This window comes from Corvus cornix, chromosome 2 (genome assembly GCF_000738735.6).
Source record: "Corvus cornix cornix isolate S_Up_H32 chromosome 2, ASM73873v5, whole genome shotgun sequence".
In the NCBI taxonomy this organism is placed as follows: domain Eukaryota; kingdom Metazoa; phylum Chordata; class Aves; order Passeriformes; family Corvidae; genus Corvus; species Corvus cornix.
In genome coordinates this window covers 73250853-73269253 of record NC_046333.1, presented here as the reverse complement: position 1 = coordinate 73269253, position 18401 = coordinate 73250853, and positions in this window count along the sequence as shown.

Genomic DNA, 18401 nt, shown 5'->3' with positions numbered 1-18401 from the left:
GGCCACTAAGATTGGACCCTTCCTCAAAATTTTAGAATAGAAAACAGCAACTGGGAAATAGGCAAGCTAGATGAGTGTATATAACATGGTGCAGGCTATAAAGGTTTTGTCTCACACACAGGTGTTTTTTTATTTTAATCTTTAAACAAAGAGACTTTCTGTGTATATTTTATGTGAGCACAGAGCTTTGAGAAATAAGTGAAGAGATAGAAAAGAGTTTGGTTGAAGGGAGTGGAGACTGGACGAAAAGCAAATCCATCATACAACATCATCCTCCTCAACTGTAAATTCAGGTGGAATGGTGTAGATCTCTCCCAGCTTCCTTCAAGTTTCTGTCAGGAAGAAATCTGAGTCTGAGGGCAGGTTTATAATAAGTCTTTGGAAGCTGGCATGCAAGTGCAGTGTAAAATGATTATTGTCAATGTTCTGATGGAGAAAAGTTGTTGATGAAAAGATTAGTAGTAATTTCAGTCCTGTTTACTTAACTGCAATTAACAGAGAAGATGCTGGAGAGTGGTGGCATGGTTATCTGTTAGAATAAAATATGCCCGTGGTATTAAAACGTAGCCAGGAGGGTGGTCACAGGGAAAACATTCTTCAGCCTGGAATCAGATCATCCTGGTTTGCTTATTTTTGATCATATGGGAAAGTGTTCCAGCCACAGCTACAGCACAGACCTTTTCAGCCTCCAGTTCTCAAGGTTTCTGTGGGAAATCTCCAGAGTGAGGCTTAGGTGGGGACTGCAAGGGTCATAACCCAGAACAGGAAGATTAGGCAGTCAGTGAACCTGAGAATGGACTCTGCATTTAAGTTCTGAACCTGTTAATGGAATTACCTTAGGAATAAGGTAACTGGATGAAAAAAATTATGTCAAAGTGGAGTGCCTGAGTAAGCTAGTTAACTAGTCATGACAGAGATTTTATTCTAAACAGGAGCAGGTAGGGTGCTTAAGTGTAAATAATGTGCTTAGTATAGATCAGAAGGGGGAATATCTGCAGTAATAGTTTCTTACTTCACTGAACACAAAACATCAAAATATTTACATATGTATTCAGTTTGACAGTTATTGATTTTTATTTTTCTCCATGTTTTAATTCCATACAGAGCCCATAATGAATTGTATAAGGGCAGGTAGAAAGAGATCCTTGTTTGATGAGCTGAATGAAATCACTGAAGCCATGTCTCCAGACACCATCTGAAGACCTAGCCCATAGGATCCCTCATCTGAAATGGTGTAAGACACCAGTTATGAATCCCAAGGTGTATTTTCCTGACCTCTGATTAAAGTAGTACACACATGCTTGTGATATAAATATTCACATTATATTAAAAATCTGTGGTTTGAAATTCTGGAGCTCAAAATATGAATATGTAATCCAGTTGCATGAATAGCAGTGCAATTTAAATCAAAAAGGGATGCAAACTTAAAGAAAGAGCACATAATTGCAAGTATGAACACACATTCATATTGACTGTTGTTCCTTAAGAAGAGGCAGAAGTAACTAAAATGAAAAGGAAAGAGGAAATTGTTTTATATAACAGCATTTGTAGAAGCATAGGGATTAGTGGACAAAAGATGACTAACTTTGCAAATAAGCTTCACTTTTTTAGATGTGTTAAGCTAGAAAGTAACTGGAATCAATGGAGTACAGACAACTGAAAAAAAAATTATAGTTGCAGTCCTGACCCTACAGAGTGGGAATTTTGCCATAGTTTAATTAGGGCTGACATTTTATACAGTGCTTCATCACTAACAATTCAGGGATCTGATCCACAAGTGATTGCACCACTTGGAATTTTTCCATTGCTTTCACAGATCTTTGGATCAGACCCATGCTGCAGATGCATCATTCTTCCATCTGAGGTGTAATTTCACATGTCATTGTCAGAGCTATCAGAAGAGCCTCAGGCAAAGTTGGGAAAGAACATCTACATCTGGACAGAGACCTTGAGATGTAAGCAGGACAACGATTTTAAGAAGACTACAATGATTTTTCTTGGTCTAAAAATCAAAATAAATATATTTCTTTATTTTTAACTCTTAACAGCCATCTTGGCTAGAAAATGTAAAACTTTTTCCCATTAATTAATCCAGCTGGAGAACTTCTGCATCAGCTGTACCCTACCTAAGTTCTATTAGGTTAAATGTGGAGTATTCCTACTTTCCTTTCATATAGGAAACATATGTAATCTACATGCAAACATCGTTTTTGTAAGAGTCACTGATCTAATCTCAGTCGTTTATATAAACATGTTGAACATGACGTATCAGAATGACCCCTTGACTTCTGAGAGGTTTTTCATCTGTGAACAGTTATGCATGTACAGCTCAGACTCCTAGTGGTACTAGGGGAGGGGTGTTCATTAACTCTCAAGACAAGGGCCAATATTCAATCAAACTAAATGAAGAGAATTGCTTGTAAATCTCAGACTTTACATGTTTGGTTATCCTGTAAAAAAAAAAATAAACTACCTCTATAAGCCTGATAGTTGGAGTAAGCAATTCGATTCTTTTTAGGGATATAGAGTAAATGCTGGTAATAGCCAAGAAAAAGTAATGTAAGAGCTATTGTTGCATACCCAGTCATTGTTGCTCTCCTAGTATGCTGTGAACACCTGCATTTTTCTGTTGTGACTTCAAATAGATAAAAGATGTCAAAATAATCTGTCTGGTTTTATATAGAAATGTGATTTTCAAATTTTGTTAGCACCTTACAATATTTAGCATGAAAATATAATCCTACTACATCCTTTAAATAGGTTAATTTGAAAAAATAACATCTAAAAAATTCTTTTAGTTGGTGTTGGGGGGAAAAAATAGTTTCGCTTCTGGTGTCTTCAAATGCTGCCCATCTTTCTGTAATTGTATAACACTATCACTATTCGCTATTCTGTCTATTCTTGCATAGAGAATTGAAACATCACTTGAGTTTCCTCTGAGGATGGATTAACAAGATTTGCTGTGACATGACTTGATTAATTAATGAGACTAGAGTATTCTTTGGCCCTGGTGTGTTGTTCTTGAACTTCTTAGATGGGAAAATTCTAACCTTCAATATTTGAGAAGCCAACTGGGTAAAGCAAAACTCTTGTATGACCTTCACTAATAATAAAACTGAAAATCCATTATAGAGGGTACCTGAATAGCTGTACATATTCAAGGTGATTTTTTTTCATATTTGAAGAATGAAAGTGCGCACAGTTATAGCAGAGTACAGAAAAATACGTCACCGACTGTTTAAAATATAATTAGATGCCTTTCTACTGTTCTTTCAGCAATCTTCTACACAAAGAAATAGCTTTTGCAAGTGCTGCACTGCAGAAGTCATTTCACTCTGTGTACATACCCCTAAGGAAATAAGGAATGTTCTCAAAGGGCAAATACCTGATGAAAGCCAGCACATCCCATCCGTTGACCCTGCTTTAGAAATTTCTTGTCCACGATTGACTATCAGGCTACATAGGGAAGTGTTGAGAGCCATGTCTGTGATATACTTGTGAGATACACATTTTAAAGCTACTGGGTCTACCTATCTCACCAGGAGACTGAAATTAGTCTAAGACAATAAAATTCCTTCCATTTTACAGCTGACTTAAGGCTATCATCAAGCATAGCTGGCAGAAGTAATAAGAATCTGGATTTAGAGACCTGACAATGCTGTAAATTGGATTATTTGTGGAGCATAGTTGGTTTGGTGATTAAGTCAACATTTCAGTGGAGTCTCTTGGGATCTATAGTTTGCATATTGGTGCTAAGGGTGTCAGATAATTTTTCACCTTCTGTTTCCTTCCTGCTCCCATCAAAGAAATCCTTTGTGAATCAAAGCTTGTGGAATTTACTTACTATTTGTGCTCTTATCAATAAATTGATTTTCAGTATGTGACTGTAAATGTTAAAAATTTCCTGTGCAATAAAAAACAGAGAAATTTTGAATTTTTTATCTAATCAGACAGGGATCAAAATAATTGTTGCTTTTGTGTACCAAAAAAAGGCAATAACTCTGCAATGTACATTTCCTTCTCAGATATCATTTGAAAAAAATCAATAAGATTAACATTGTGGATGTCAGCTGGATTTGCCTTCACAGGTGCCAGACAGCATTAGCAAAGAGAACCAGATGTAAGTTTTTTAGCTAATATTATTAGACCTCTTTCCTCCTACATGCCAGCATGAGATACACATTAATGAAATTATATCTGAACACATCCAACAATCCTAAGACAGTAGTAGAGATAGGAAATAATTTATTGTAGGTGACAGAGAACAGCTATAAAATACAAACTACATCTAGTGAGATGGGAAAAATTAATTACTAGTGACTGATGGCCACCAGTACTACTACTACTCTCAGAAAGATAATGTCACTGACAGACGTAGCATAAGTGGATGAGTGCACATTACATGGACCTGTTGAAATTATTCAGGTCCTTTATAATGCCATGGTAAATTTGAAGTTGCCTTTGCCCATCTTAATTTTAGGGTATGAAAGTCATGCACTGCTACTACATGGTCTTGATATGCCTACTTAGATAAATAATCCCATATCAGGAACACTAATAACCCCATAGGAATGGTATTTCACATAGGCTGGACGAGTATTGTTACAGTTATTAAATATTTATCTTTAAAACTTTCACTTGAAAAACTAGTAAGCATTTACCTGCAATTTTCCTTCCTAGACAGGGATTTGACTGATTTCAGGCATGTATTCATTAGAATGTTTTGATCCTATAGAAAAGAGGCTCTCTCATATTTTTTGTATTGTTCATTTAAAGAGAAAATCCTGTCCTTTTATTTAAAATGTTTTAAGGATCAAATGTTCTGAGCTAGAGAAGTGTTGTTAAATCAGGCATGACTATGTTGTTACCCTAATAAAATCTACCCTGACTAAAAAATTTTTAAAAAATAAAAATTACAGTTTAGTCATGATTAGAAGTTTAAGCTATAAATTTTCTCTAAGTTTGTGCCTAACGTGCACGTGCTTACACGTTTTACTCAAAAAGATTTCCACTGAAACAGATCTGTGCCTTGTCTGTCCCATTCTGGTTTTGAACATCTACATTGAAATTAATGAATCTCCATTACTTTTAGTCTCAGAGGAACTTTTCACTGGAGAGAAGGGCAAAGCAGATTGAGGAAAGAAAGCTGCAGGAAAGTAAAGGTGGTGATAAAAACCCCAGTGAGTGAGTGACAGAAAAACACAGTAGCAAAGATACATAGAAAGAAAAAGCTTGGTCTCCAGTACAGAGACGAAAAACAGACACTAAAGTTGAAATAATAGTTTGAGGCTTGTAGGGGGAATAAAGAATTTCCAAGGTGGAGGGGAGATAGAGATAAAGATGAGGCAAGGAGGAGGCAAATAAGTTTTTTTCTTTTCTTAATGGAAGAACACCACTTTTAGAGTGACAATAGAAAAACTATGAATCCCACAACTTTCTTGCTCTCAGGAAACAAGCATAAATTGTAAAGCCCTGTGGCAAATAAATGTATGAATTACCTATTCCCCTTATGCTCAGAGGAGATGTCTTTCCTAAATCTTTAAAAACACCATATTAAACACAGTTTCCTATTATCTGCTTCTCTTTCTGTTTGAGAGCATGGTAATTTTGTAATGTCTGCCTCATTTAGACATGGTATACAGTCTGATCACAGAAGAGAAAGTGATGTTAGCCCTACTTCACAGGACATAAGTCACCAATTGGTTTACATATAGTGCCCACTGGTGTCAAAACTGAGCCTTGGATTGAGTAAACAGAACATAAAGACTACGCAGTTGCTCACAACTGTGAGAAATCTAGTGTCAGGATTCTTGATGAATAAGCTGGGCTGATTTTTTTTGCTCACCTCAGGAGATGAGCAGCAAAATTTTAGTGCACCAAGTTGTCCACTCAAAACATCCCTCCTTCAGGGAAGAGTCAGCAGAATAAAACACCTGCTACTGCCTCATCTATTGCCAATCACAGTGCAGGTATTTTGATTAAATTGCTGAGAAAGGTGGGCTTGTGTTACCAATGTCAGCCAGAGTGCCTGGGCTGCTGAGATATTAAGTAGACACTTAGGTCTGCTGAGTCTGCTTATGGGATGGGAACCTACAGAAAAGGAAAACAACAAGAAGCTCAGCAAGGTAGGAAGGAAGGCAGAAATCTTAATGTTTTAGTCAGTGACTACAATTCAGGAAGCCTTGCATTTTACCTGTGGTTAGAGGTGACCTCTGTGCCACAGGAGGAGAAAGCCAACAGCTTTTCAGATCATCCTTAATGTGACCCCACCTTGCAGTCTTTTGTCTTCCTCTCTGTATCCATCATACCTTAAGTTCAGCAAATAATCTTATTCTACCTGATTATGGGTCTAAATTCAGAGTCTGTGTCTTATGATGCAACCTGTTAGGGTATAGTAACATAAAATCATGGAGAAGGATGGGACATTAGAAGGTTACCTAATCATCCTCCTGTTCTGAGGCCTGTTCTTCCAGGCATTCAAAGACAGAGAAACTACAAACTTCAGGAAACTATTTTAGTTCCTGCAGTGTTTTATTTTTCAGAAGGGAAGAAGAAACCTGAAGAACATTTTCTCTAGTGCCTGATCTGGTACTTCCTGTAGAATACTTAAACTCTTATTTGCCTACAACACCAGCAATACAATGTGGTCTGCTTCTTCATAGCTGCTTTTATACATTTGAAAATATTATCATCTTCTCCATTAGTCTTCTCCTCTTTCATTTACATAGCCTTTTTTTTCAATATTTTCTTAGAGGCCTGTCTTTTGTAGGTCTCTCATCAGTTTTGTTTTCTGTTTTGACCTTTCTTCACTTGCTCAAAGGGGAAAAATTATGCAAGCCAGCATAATGTGGACTGTACCTAACTGAAATGCTTGCCCTCACAACTATAAAGAAGGATTTCACTAGTTATCAATAATCTAAAAAATAAGGTAGTTTATGCGTGTTTCATGGGAAAGCAGCTCTGCTCATGTAATGAAAGCCACATTAGGACTGAAGCAGTTTACTGATTTATTAACAAAATGTAATTAACTGGCAATAGGTGAACTACATGCAGGACTGGTACCACATCAGTTAACCCATGATACTAGAAAATAACTAAATGCTAATATAGATTTAAAGACTTATGAGCCTATTTCTGAACATTAAGATTATTTATAACTAATCTCAAAATATGCTAATCATGCCCATGTACACAATTTAACTCATGTTCCCTGCCTGACTCCAGGTCCTGTGTGTCACCAGCACACTCCCTTTTTGCGGAGAGAGAGGAGATTCCCCAACTGCACAGCCCTCCTGTGAGAGATTTGGATGACCCAGCTCTGTGTGCACTTCTGTTGTTTCCTATCATCTCGTGATGCACACGTTGGCAAGGGATCACCTCAGGAGTTTGCGAACACACATGGCCCCACATGTTGGTTCCCTGCTTGCTGCACCCTACACTGTCTACATGTATATGTATATATATATATATAAAAGATACTGAGTTGGAAGGGCCTCACAAAGGATCACCAAGTCCAGCTCCTGGCCCTGCATGGGATACCCCAAAAGTCACACCATGTGCCTGAGAGCATTGTCCAAACACTCCTTGAATTCTGTTAGGGTTGGTGCTATGACCACTTCCCTGGGGAGCTTGTTCCAGTGCCCAACCACCCTCTGGATGAAGAACCTTTTTCTAATATTCACCCTAAACCACCCCTGACACAACTTCAAGTCATTCCCTTGGGTCCTGTCACTGCTCACAAGAGAAGGGATTGTTGCCTGCCTCTCCTCTTCCCCTTGTGGGGAAGCTGTAGAAAGTGATAAGGTCTCCCCTCAGACTCCCTGCTGCCCTGGCTAGTGCAGGCTGCTCCTGGTAACAATGAGGGAGCTGCACCATCAGTCCTAGGCAGAGATTGTGATGGGATGACTGCCACTAGTGTCAAACCAGAGGTTGACTGCTCATTTTTTTTCAGTCCAGAGTCTCTTCCCTTCCTTACAATTTCCATTCTGTTTATACACACACACACACACACACACACAGATAGATAGATGGATAGATCTTTCCAACATGACTTCATTTTTCTTTCAGAAGTCTCTTTGTAATACAGAGGTTACATTTTGATCTGTCAGGTGGTTGTATTCTTCTCACATGATTAGGTAAAGGTAAATGCCTGCTCAGATGTTTTTGTGTTCAATTGACCCGCATGATTTACACCCATATTCTTATTTTTAACCAATGTTGTTATCCAGGCCATTTGCCAAGGGTGGACCAAGTGAGTACTCCCATGTGTGTTTTTGAATTTCAGACATATTATTCACTAATGGATTAATGGACTAAGGTTTATCTTATAAATTTGGAAAACTTAATTTTTTTTTAATTTTGATTTTACTTCCCCCTTCACCTCCTGCCTGACATGGTGTAAATTAAAGCATCTGTCCTTAATATCCAGCTAGGATGTTTCAAATAACTTTCTTAGACCCAACTACCAGGAAGAATCAAATAAAATAATTTAGATTTGCCAAGTAATGATGAAATAAAATACTTTCAGGGGTTTTTTAATAAAAAAGAAACAATCTGGGCAAGATAATTGTAAACCATATTCTGATATTGAAATGACTGTGTTTACTGCTGGCCACTGCATGGCTGCTTCAAATAATAAGAGAACCACCTTAAAGAGAGCCCGAGGCGAAACCCAGTGCTGGTTTTTGAAGCAAAATATGTGATTCACAACCCATGTAAATACTAGTCACAGTCAGAGGAAGCTTGATTTATTTAGCTCTCAGATCTCTCTCTTTTCAGACTCAGAACATGTATCATCATGACTAGATAATTAGGACAGTCTTATCCAAAAGAAGAGGACAGGGAAAAGCTAAAAATGCTGACAATGAAACATGCAAAGACATTTGAATAGTTACCATTACCAAATCAGTAAGAAAAGAAGAAGGAGGAAGAGCAATAATCAGTCCTTTTATCATTTGTCAGAACTTGGAGTATTATCATGTGTAGGCTGCTTATTGTGACTGAAAGTGCATATGCTAAGGAGCAAACTTTTCTCCTATTCTCATATTCTTGAAGGTCACGTTGTCCTGTAGGCTATAGAAGGCTAAAATGCTTTGAATTTGTAGTTTAATAATCAAATTTGGTCTGGGACCTTAGTGTTGTAAATTAACTGTATGTGTTTTAAAGAATATACATCTACAGTTAAAATGCAAATACAGCAGAATAATTTACAAGTCTTTTAAAAACCATCTGAAAATAACAGTGATGTTTTGGCTGCCCTATTATGGGGTCCCACATTTTCAGAGCAGGAATGGTAAGGAGGAAGCTAAAAATCACCCATTGCCTTTACCCTACCTTGAACAGTTTAGAGTATCGAGGGCATTGAAGATGAAAGGAATGGCATTTTCTTGGATCTTCTCAAAGGCTCTTGACATAAATGACTACAAGGAGAATTAACCTTCTAGGGAGTTGGTCTTCAGTGAGTATGCAGACAGGAGATCTGAAGCCAGTCAGAAGCTACAACATCAGTGGATGGATGACGAAATTGGGAGTGCTGAGTGCTCCGTGAACTGATGCAGGGATTTAAATTCAACTTGGAAGAACAAATTTGGAGAAACCTACCATTTTTCAGCAATGGATTTCACTGCTTCTTGTGTTTGCTCCAGGAGATTCAGCCAAATCTTTTCCAGTGGGATATTTTCCATTGAGAAGCATTCTTCGATCAAAATTTCCTAAAGGAGAAAGGGACTTCTTGTCCTTTGGTTTGGAAGTTAATTAGCCTACATAAATCACATGCTTACTTCAGCAGATGAGTGAGTTTCCTGACACATATCTAAGTAAATACTAAGTAAAGGCCTTATGCTCTGTGTGATGAATTAATATTTTCCTAAGCAAGATTATTTCATCAATGTAAATTAATATCAATTTAACTTAAGGAAATTTACCCAAGTACCTTAATCTCAGACATAGAGTAGTCTCACAAGATACTGGATATTTTTGGATCCAGTTGGAAATTCAGCTCAGTGCTGATGAAAATCAGACTAGAAGATGCAAGTTTTAAAGATTATTTAGGTATTTCATTATTTAATTATGAGCTCAGTGTTTAGGTAACTTGCAGCATTAGGATCAGTATAGTTAAATTTTAACGTCTAAAGTTAATATATTTAACATTAAATTCTTATATTATAAGCCATAATAGATGCAAAATACATATATTCATATAAAATGTAAAACATTTGTTGGCTAGGAATCAAAGGTCTATTAGCATTAAAAATTTACTTTTGGCCAGCTTCTCTCAATTATCTTTATTTGGACAATGAAATAGTCATATGATATAGACCGCCGAAGTTCAGAAGATGTACTAAAGCCCCTGAGAATGCTTTTGAACTAGCTGCTCAGTCTCTGTGCAGAATCTGAGATTGCTGTTGCTCTGGTTCTTTTTAAAAGTTTTTCATCAAGATGGCTTCAGTGATGCATGGTTTCCATTGATATCTTCTCCTAGAGATAGCAACTCACTACTTGTATTGTGCATAGATATGTAAAAATACACATGGACACACACACACACACATTTGGAGAAAAATGTTGAGGCAATCTCCTCAAAGTTCCCAGGGTGAGAACTCTGACAATACATGACAAAACTCAGTTACCTCTTGCAGTGCATGTTCATACTTGTGTGTTTTATGGAGCTGGCAGGGAGAAGGCTTTAAACAACAGATTTTAAGTGGTTGATTTTATTATTTCCCAGAGGAACAAAAGCACCTGCCCCACTGCTGTGTGGCCTGGAAATGTTGCAGCACCAGGAGTTATCACCTCCTCCACGGATGGATCTGTGCCATTTTTTCCAGCTCATCATGTAAACCAGAGCCAGGAATGAAGCTGGTGAAAAGCAGAAAGTTGACCAGGGCAGTTAAATGAAGAGTAGCATTGCTTTTTCAATGTGAATTTGAGTCACAGTAAAATCTGAGACAGAGCCCACTAAAGTGAGCTGAGGTTCTTCCATTGTCCTCCATGGCATTTGCCTCACCACCCTCAATATTTTGGAACTATGAGAAATTGCTCCTTTAATAGCTTTCATGTAATTAGCATACAGAAATCTATCCCTTGAGCATTTTTCTTTTATACTGTGGAATAAAGGTGGCTGGTGGCATGATCATGGGGTGAAAGACAACTTGAGTTTATTATACTATAAATAAATAATAGCTGCAATCTCTAAAACAGAAAAATTACAATTATTGCTTAGCCCTGTGGTGTTGGCATTCATTATGTACAGCATTTCAGAACTACTGAATTCTATGGCTAGTAAGGAAGGAAGGGTAAATTACTTCTCAGAAAAGTGTTATATTTAAATGCATATCACTTTCATTTAAAATACTTTCTTACAAGCTGTCTGCTCTTGCTAAGGGAAAACTCATGCAGGAGATAAATAGCTGGATAAATGTAATGCAAGTGACAGCAAAGAATTACATTTCAACTGTGGTATTTTGTGAATAGATCTTGTCAGGAATGAGGCCACACTCAATTTAGAGTTTTTATAACATTATTTATTTCACCAATAGGCCAAATTCCTGTATTCCAATTCAATTGCCCCACTAGCAATGATCGGAGACCCTTACAGCCAATCTGGCTATTTACCCAAGATAAAAACCTTCTGCACAGGGTGCTGCCAGGCTGTCCTTTGCAGGAGCACACCTTTCTCTGCTTGTGCATGGAGTTTTATATTGTGGTAGTCAGCAGCTAGCCTGAAGGCCTCACAATAATAATTAATCCCATTTTATAACTCCCTGTTTTATAACTGAAATAATGAAGACATAACTGAAATTACACAAGTACCCTGACTGGTGGGTTATGTAATCCGACCAGTAAAGATGGTTGCAGAGCAGGCCCAGGCTGTTGTGGACACAAGCAGCTGTTGGCTGGTTGGCCAGGTGGCAACTGGTTCAGCCCATAAGGATTGACTGTGCGGGCTTTTACTCTATGTAAGTAAAGGAGGACTCAATAAAAGTTGGCTGTTGTGCATGAACCCAGTGTGTCTTGTCACTTGTCTGTCTCTGAAACTGTGGCAGTTTTATACCCCCTTGGCCCCTCCCAATTCCACCCATTGTCCTGCCCTCAAGGTCTGGGGTGATTGGTAGGGTCCTAATAAAAGTCTCTCGAGTTGGCTCGGGTCAAGGAGTGAAGTATTAGGACGCTTCATTGGTTGTATTCTCCATCTAATAGCTTGCTGGTTGTCAGGGGTTCCATTTCTGGGCTCCCCCTCCTTTGGTGACATCATCTGGGTCTTTGGCGGGAAGGCTCCTCCTTGAAATTCGTGGTTGCCATGGAGTTACCTGCAGTCCTAATGGTCGGTGGTTAAATTTAGCTCTAGGGCAAGCACATCCGGGGCTTCTCCTGACTTCATTTTTAAGGATTTATTAAAAGAAATACAGTTTTAAAACACCATTTTAAAGTCTTAACATTAACAAACACATTTAACCAGTAGGTAAGTCTTATCCTGAACATTTAAACATTATTATAAAAGTGAAACTTAAGGTAGAAGTAGAACTTGGAGTGGAGGTATGAAACTTGAAAAGGGGAACAGAACATGAAAGAGGTTTGCCTTGAAATTCACAAACAGAATTAACACAAACTTATTTAATTATTCTTCATTGATGTGAAAGCCATTTATTTCATTTATGACAATCTTTAGCGATAGCGGAGGAATAGTTAACTTTTGCAGCGGTAACATAAAGTTTATCTTGGTGTTGTTCTCCATATCTTAAATGGCTGTGAGTGAACTTGTTCTATCATATATGTGACAGGAATCTGAAAGAAGATAGTAATATTTACTGCCTCACACACCAACTTCTGAATACTAGTTTCTATGCACGGCTGTAAATATAATTAGTCAGAGAATCTTGAACAAATCATTTCACCTCTCTGTCTATTTTTCTTCCCAGCATTTTTTGTTAGAGTATGTATTTATTCAACAATGACATATAAAGTGCCTGCAATAAGCACTTAGCCCTCAGCTCAGGTGGTGTCTTTGGGCATAAAAAGGAAAATTAAGATCCTGACTTTAAGCAATTGTATTTCACCAAGTTCATAACTGCCTGGTGAAATAAGATCCACTTTTCTCAAAGTGCTTGCTCTACTGACACCAGAATAGGAGACTGAAAAAACTCAGTGAATTTTAAAGAAAAACTTTGGTCTTGTTTTCCTCAAATCAGTGACACTAAAACAGGGTTATATGCTCAGTGTCCCTGAAGGAAGATGAAATTATGATGTAAGAATAAATAGTTATTACTCAGTCAAGCAGGCACAACCTCATCTGCTGGTCCAGGCTTGAAAAAAAAGCAAATGGAGAGACTGGAAAGGAAGAAGGAGGATGAAGTTAAGCTGAGAGGCATCCAGTTGCAAGAAGAGTGTTTGCAATTATATGAACAAGGTAAATGTGTGATTCTAGACATGTTCATTCTAATCCTTCAACATTGGGGCAGGGCATACACCCCTTCTCCCCGCCACAGGTGGCCGGTGCGGATAGGAGAGATAACCCAGGCAGGCAAGGCCCAGCAGGTATCATCTCCTGGCACCAAAAGGTCTGCCGTCCTAACCAAGAATCAACATCTTGGTATGGAAAGCAGATGCGGGAAGAGATAAAAGAAAAAACATAGGTGACCAAAGGCCTGTTTTTAATGCTATAAAAATACTCGTCATGGTTTGAAAGACAGGCGTCTGCTAAGGAAGGCAGGAGCCTCCCTTGGAATGGCAGATGCAACCCCCCTTCCCTCCCAGTTATTATAATTTTGAAGTCAAGCGGCTTTTAGGCAAAGATGTGGGAAAACAGGAATAACAGTTCTTTACTATTATATATCTATATGTGTATAACCAATCAAACAAACAGCAATAACTCTGGCAGTGACAGCAAACAATCACAAACCCAGTCCCAGCCTTCTCGGCTGTCGGGCCCTTTCCCCTCGGGTGCAGTTCCGCTCGCAGCCGGCAGGGGCGCTGGCGGCTCCCGGTGAGCAGGGCAGGTGCGATGGTTCCCCCGCGGCTGCAGGGGGCGCTCCGGAGCGAGCTCGGGGAGCACGCGGCACCGGTGCCCTGGGATCCCGGGAGGGATGGGACAAAGGCTTCACAAACCCCTGGGCAGCCGATCCCGGTGTCCGGCCGGACCCTGGGGAACAGCAGGCTGGAACGGCAGGCTGGGGCGGCAGGGATGAGCACAAATCCCAGGTGGCAGACGAGACGTATCCAAACGGGGAACCCCCCGGTGGTCTGGGCAGGCAGGGCAAGCAGGGCTACAACGCAGCGAAGGCTCGAAGCAACGATGGGGGCAGGGCAGCCACAGCCCGGCTTCCAGCGGGGCAGGAAAGGTGGGCTTGTGATCCCGAGACTTCTCCGGCAGAAGGGAAAGCAGCTGAAGAAAGCAGCCTCTCTCTCTGTCCAAAGTGCTGGGGACGGACTGTTCGCACACCCAGGTGAAACAAAGAGTAGCCAGATGCACCCAACGTCTATAGCCACCTCTTTTGTTTTTCTTAAATGCCCATTTGTTCCCCTAGCAACATGTATGGGGAAAATTCCTTTAACAGAAAAAAAACCCGAGGAGAGCTCCTAAGACCCCAACAGTACTACAGTTTATCACAGAGGCAGAAGTCTCCTACACACAGTCTGAGAACATTGAGATTTCTTCCTGGAGTCTGGATGCAGATTCTGCAGTTACTTTTCTGGGAATTGAGGGAAAGGATTTCAATGTGCGCTGCATCAGGAATTGGATGGTAAGAAACACTGTGTTTTGGTTTGAAAGACAGGTGTCTGCCTAAGGAAGGCAGGAGCCTCCCTTGGAATGGAAAATGCAACCCCCCTTCCCTCCAAATTATTATAATTTTGAAATCAAGGGGCTTTCAGGCAAAGATGCCGGAAACAGTAATAACAGTTCTTTACTAATATGTGTGTGTGTATATATATATATGTATATTTTTATATATAAACAAGGCAGGGAAAAAACTGATTTAAACTGACAGAGTCAGATACGACCTGACTCTGTTAGTCAGGGTAGCAGCAGCAGTCCAATAAGGTGGTGGCTGCAGTCCTCCTGAAGTGAATGGATGTGGTTCTGTTGAAGCGGTGATCCTGCGTAGAAAGATCTGGTCTTCCTCAGAAGGTCCAGTGGTAGCTATGTAGCTCTTGTCCTCTGGAAATCCAGTGGGAAAGGCTGCCTGTGGTCTTCAAAAATTGCAGCTTATATCCAGGATGGGGTGCTTGGTTTCTCCCTCTGGGTGGAGCATCTCACAATGGAATGAGTCATGAGATAAGGCACTGATGGGCCATTAACAGGACATAGTCTTGAGGGAGGAGGCAGGGAGCACTGCCCCAGCTGGTTTTAACTGCTCATGAAGATGGTGATAGAATACATGCTTGTGGGCACACCTTACATTGTAACCTAGGACACATTGGATCCTAAATTCTAATTTTTCTTTGCTAGCTATAAAATTAATAGGTACCTTTAATCCTGCGTGTATAATACCAGTGTTCCCTTTTGTCTTATCCCTGTGTAGTAATAGTCTGTTTTAAGTCTTATGTCTGTTAGGTTTTTTTGTCTATTAAATAAATAATTCATTCTATAATAGACTGAACCAGCCATTATTAAAGAACTTATGAATGAGAGTGGGTCTTGGGGTGCTGGCCACCTCAATAATGTGACTGCTTGATGCCAGAGGCCTGGGCAAAAGGCAGGGACATATTTAAACCCACATCATCTATTCATAACAAACATATATTGTTGGTATGCACAGTCATCTATAAGCTTCCCTTGTCTTTAGGAATCCCAAAATATACTCACTATGCTATAAAAATTTTCATGAGTCGCATTAGCAGGATGGCCAAAACCAAACCAGGAGGAAATGGTGCTCTTTTAACATTTGTATTATGCTTATCTAAATGTTATTAACAATCTTTTAACACAAAATGAAACTAAAAAAAACCCCAAACAAACAGATATCTAAAACATATAATATTGGCAATCTTTGTTTTATCCCCAAAATTGAAGAAACCTAGAGATTTTTACCTCCAAAAGGTAGTGAAAAAAAATCCGTCAGCAGAGGAATAGCCAGTTTTTCATGTGTTAGAAATGGATTTTTATGAGAAAGTATACAGGATTGTGATGTATTTTGTGTGCTCTTATCTGAATAACAACACCATAATGAGCTTTTTTGGGTGGGAAGGTAAATCTCATTGCACTTTCTGAATGAAACATCCTGTGTACTTTTGCTCAATAGGGAGTACCCATCACTAAGACAGATGTGAGCCTTCATTTAGTCTTACTGGTGCAAGCGCAAATGTAGTATTTGACTGTGATTGGTGCCAGGTTTTTTCTTAGAATTTTGTTGTCTAGATATTTCTTGGTGAATAATCAACCGCAATGTTTGCTGGGTAGCATAAAGTTTTGTCTCAACACAGTGATATCCTTATAGTGGAACATTTGGAAATTCAAGTGTGAAGATTATTTCCCACGTATTTTTTACCTTGAAAATAAGCAGCAACTATCTTTGTGGCATTGCAAATGTATCATCCTAAATCTTCACTGAATACTGCTGAGAAAAGGCTATCTTTGAGTCATCATGGCATTATCTCCCTCCCTTTGGAAAAGCTAGAAGGCAACTGCTGCTTAATTTGAGGTCTCTTGGGGAAACCACAATGTGGTCCATGTAAGGTACATTGTATCTTTGACTTCTTTTTCCAAATTGGATTACCCAGTCCTTTAGTGTTCTCTGTAAAGCTCATTGCAAAGGAAAAACGCTTCAATTCTCTTCTTTTATTTCCTCTAATATAGAAGTCCTTAGAACAGTTCTATTCTACATTGGAAACCTGGGAGTTTAGTCATGCCACTGCGGGGAAGTAGATCATTAACTCAAAAAATCAGTCCATCAGACCTGAGATATAAAATGTCAAACTCCACTGCTTAAGGCACAACCAGGAATTGTTGAGGAGAAGCATGTATCTCAGATTCAAGTGAACGTGGAGGGGAAAGGAAGTGGCTTCATAGTTCAGAGAGGTCCCCTTTTGAACAGACATAGGTGTTGGGGTACAATAAGTAGACTCCAGAGTTGGACTCACTCTATTGCTCTCTAACTCTTACCTCACGAATTATTTTTTACACAATGGCCTATGAACTGTGGACATACCAATTCCAGTTTTTTGGAGTACATTATCTGGGGAAAACTGGGTATATAGTAGATAAATAGGGAAATTGTTCTCCTAGAATTAACCACTGAAATTCCAGCTCCTAAGTACCTCTTTGAATCAGAGGCACATGGAGTAGAGGGACTCGGTCTCCTGTCTCACAGTCTTCATTCAAGAAAAGTTTACTAAATCTACTTGCTCAGATAGCAACTTCATAGCTGATAGCAGTAGAAAGTGAAAAAAGATAGTATGAATCCTCATAGTTTCCCTGTTATGCGACAGTATTTCCTAAAGCCATGATAGCTCAATCGTGTTCACACACAACCTGACGTAAAGGAAAAAAGTAATGAAGTCATTCACAGTACATAAAGCTGATTATGCATGAAGTCTGTGAAGATTGGAGGCTAGAATGAATTGCTGTGCTGAAGGTGCATCAGTCTCTGTGTCTTGCATAAAACAAAACTAATAAGAAACCTTGAAAATATTTTTAGAAGCATTTTATGTACCATGTAACTTGTGGCTTATTTTATTTCTTTTCAGAGGCACCCTCCTTTTTTTCCCTGTCCTGTCTAATGTGGAAATCAAAATTTTGTGTAAAAACTCAAAACATTATCAAGGTAGGTCCCAAGAGCACCAGTGCTAGAAAACATTTGTCTTACAGTTCTTAGAGGACGTTGTCAGATAATGAACAATTTTTGGCCCACAGATCAGTTAGTTCTAGTCTTCATTCAGGGTATGCCACTGAGACTATAGAATCTTTAGTTTTAGTTTTGATAGCAATTTTAAGCACAAGATTTACAATAACAAAAATAAGTTGCAAACCCACATAAATTTTTCAGATTTTCTTTTTCATTTCAAAAAAACAAGCATTTTGGTTTAAAGTTCTGCTGCAGAAGATCTGTCGTCCATCTTTCTTCATTCCTCTGTATTTCAAATGTGCTAATGTGTTTCCCCCCTTTTCATTAAAAAAAAAAATCTTCTTCTATACTCTTACAGAAATATCAGATGATTCTCAAGTAGAAATAGTAGAATTCATTCTATAATTTTTAATAATGTTTTCCAGACGTGGACGTTATTATCTATGAATAAAATAAAGGAAGTCCCATATTCTGTAGATCAGTTCTTAATTCTATTTTTAAAATGAAATAATTTTGTGTGTGGTCACAGTCACCTTAAACAAATACTGACTATTCTGTAAGACAGAGCAAATCACTATTAATGAGAAAACATAGTGGTAACTGTACACTAATAGCATTGTG